The sequence below is a fragment of the Neophocaena asiaeorientalis genome, unplaced genomic scaffold (genome assembly GCF_003031525.2).
Source record: "Neophocaena asiaeorientalis asiaeorientalis breed wild unplaced genomic scaffold, Neophocaena_asiaeorientalis_V1.1 scaffold430, whole genome shotgun sequence".
In the NCBI taxonomy this organism is placed as follows: Eukaryota; Metazoa; Chordata; class Mammalia; order Artiodactyla; family Phocoenidae; genus Neophocaena; species Neophocaena asiaeorientalis.
The window spans coordinates 2,586,619-2,589,629 of record NW_020173691.1 but is presented as its reverse complement, the minus strand read 5'-3'; positions in this window follow the sequence as shown (position 1 = coordinate 2,589,629).

The following is a 3,011-nucleotide window of genomic DNA, read 5'->3' as shown; positions in this document are numbered from 1 at the left end:
GAGCCATGCTATATATGAGTTGTCTATTAAGTTGATGGAATTTCTATAGCAGGATGCATCGAACCCATTTTAAAATAAATTAGTTGATGATATCAGTGTTAAGTTTCATTGTATACTTTTAGGGGAACATGAAAAGAGGACAGTTCTAGAGAAAAATTCCCCTCTCATTTCTTCATTGTCTCTTTGACCAAACTCTAGCCAGGCTCCTCTGACTTGGCTAGTCCTCAACCTTGGCCTGTATAGGCTGAAGCAAACACTAAAACGTAGCTTCTAACAGCTCAGGGCTGAACACCTAGAATGATCCTGGCTCCCCATTCACGTGTCTGCCTGAGAAACTCAAGGCTGCTGGAAGAAAGAATTTACTGTTTGTTCCAACCAACATCTAAAGATAGGGCCCCTGTCTCTCAGCCTCTGTGGGAAGATAAGCCCCAGTTAGCAACCCAGATGATTTTCACGAGACTAAGCCCCCTTCTCACTTTTTGTAATTTTTCAATTCTATGACCCTTCGGAGCCCCTGCTCACTTGCTTGCCTACTCTTTCATTCTCTTCTTAAACTGCCCAGTCTCCTCTGTACAGGTAGAGAAGCTGGATTCAGTTCATGTTGGACTCTTTTACTTATTGCAACAGCTGTTACTGATTAAAATCTGTCTTTACGATTTTAACTAGCGTTCGACTCTGTTTAACCTCTTTGACAATGTAAGTTCACCTAAGACCACCTAGACAATCCCTTAATTGCTTGGCTTAAGAATGAAAGGGATATCGGATGATAAGAGGTAAGAATAAAAGGTGGTTAAAAAGTACAGACTTCCAGGGACTTCCCTGGAAGAGAATTTGACTATAGTTAACAGTACTGTATTGTATTTTGAAAGCTGCTAAGAGAGTAGATCTTAAAAGTTCTCATCACAAGAAAGAAAAAAAAATTGTAACTATGCGAGGTGATGGATTTTGACTAAATGTTTTGTAGGAATCATTTAACAATATACACAAATATCAAATCACTGTGTTGTACACCTTAAACTAATAAAATGTTATAGTCAATTATATCTCAAGGAAACTGGGAAAAAGTGGAAGGGAAATTCATATATTGTTGGTGGGAAATGTAAAATGGTATAACCACTGTGGAAAACGGTTTAGTAGTCCCTCAAAAAGTCAAACACGGAGTTACCATATGACCTGCCTAATTCCGTCCCAGCATATCCTCAAGTGAATTGAAAACAAACAGTCTCACAAAACTTGTACAAGGATATTCATAGCAGCATTATGAATAATAGCTCAAAGTGGAAACTGATGCATGGATAAACAAAATGTAGTACATACATTTACACAAGAAGGAATGAGGTGCTGACACAGGCTGTAACGTGGATGAACCCTGAGAACATTACACTAAGTGAAAGACACCAAACACAAAAAGCCACACGCTGTATGATCCCTATTACATAAAGTGTGCAGAATAGGCAAATCCATGAAGACAGGAAGCAGATGAGTGGTTCTCAGGGGATGCGAGGGCGGGGGAGGAGTTGGAACTGACTCGTGACAGGTATGGAGTTTCTGCGGTGATGGAAATGTTCTGGAATGAGATAGAGGTGATGATTGCACAACACAGTGAAGTTTCTAAAGCCTACTGAACTGTACACTTTAAAACAGTGAACTTCATGGTATGTGAACTGCATCTCAGTTTCAAAAAAGAACATGACAATGCTTGCTACTCAGGTGTTGTACCGTAAATCATACCTAAGCCGTTATTTTCCGGTCATACTAACGATGTTCAAGACTTAGGCAGGTTAAATAAATAAAGGCATAAATACATAAGTACATACATACATACGTACATACATAAAATGAAAGAGGGCCTGGGAAATAGAGGTTATTTTGTGACTAATTGTGGGTGAGGAAACACCTTGCTTATTTTCTTCTTGGGGGACTGAGGGGAGAAAGGGGGCCGTGTTTTGGAAAGGACAGCCCCAATCAAGGAGATTCTCTTCCCTTCCCAGACAGCGGTATCCTGCTACAGCCTCATCCTTCACTCCAAGAAGAGCACGTGCTGCTCAGATGAAAAGCAAATCTCCCTGCAACAGCCAAAGAAAACAAACACAGAGGAAAAGCGACTGAAAACTGGGAGAGGAAGCAGGATTCTGCATCCTGGCTGATAACATCCTCACAATCAAAGGTGCAAAGACACACAGCCACGGCCATTGGAAGAGGTTGGCCAGAGGAGAGAAGGTCCTGTCCCTCAGGATCACTGGCCCAAGCCCCTACAGTTTTGCCTTTGACATCAATGGAATATTAGTGCCCTTCCCGTATAGGAAGAGGCCCAGTGAATTCCTTGGATCATCTATTTATTCACCAAATATAAACTGAGATTCTACTGTGCCCAAGGTCCACAGGTAGGCACACAGTCCTAGCGCCGACGGAAGGCCACCTCACAACGAGGAAGTCGGCTGTGACGGACACGTCTCAAATTTCTCTGGCTCCGTATCTCCAGCCACATATTCTTGGTACCCTGGCTTTGTCCAGGGCCTTTGTCTCTCCACCAAAGGGGAAGTGTGAGGAAGCCACCGCGGTGAGGCACCTGCTGGCTGGGTGCTCTTAGGTGAGACAAGGGATTCTCTGTCTCACTGGTACAGAGATAGACACCGTATCCTATTTCTGACACAGGATTGCTGTGAGGACCAAATAACATTCTGTCTCTGACAGAACTGTATTGATTGCAAAGAATTATTCAAGTGTCAAGGGTAGCATAAAGTGTGCTTTGTTTCTCCACCTTCTATTTCAAAATACTTGTCTTGCAAGTAGCTCTTGGTCCTGACTCAGTGGAGTTGCCTCAAGGGAGGTTGTGCATTAAGACTTACTCTCCAGGAAGGAAAGGAGGGCTTCCTTTGGCTGCCGGGTAGAATCAGCTCCCAGCACTTCCTCCCTGGCCTTCACTCCTAAACGTTGATCACAGCGCCCTCTGGTGGAAGTCACGAGCAATTGCGCCATAGACCCAGGGCAAACCCAAAGGCTCAGTGGAG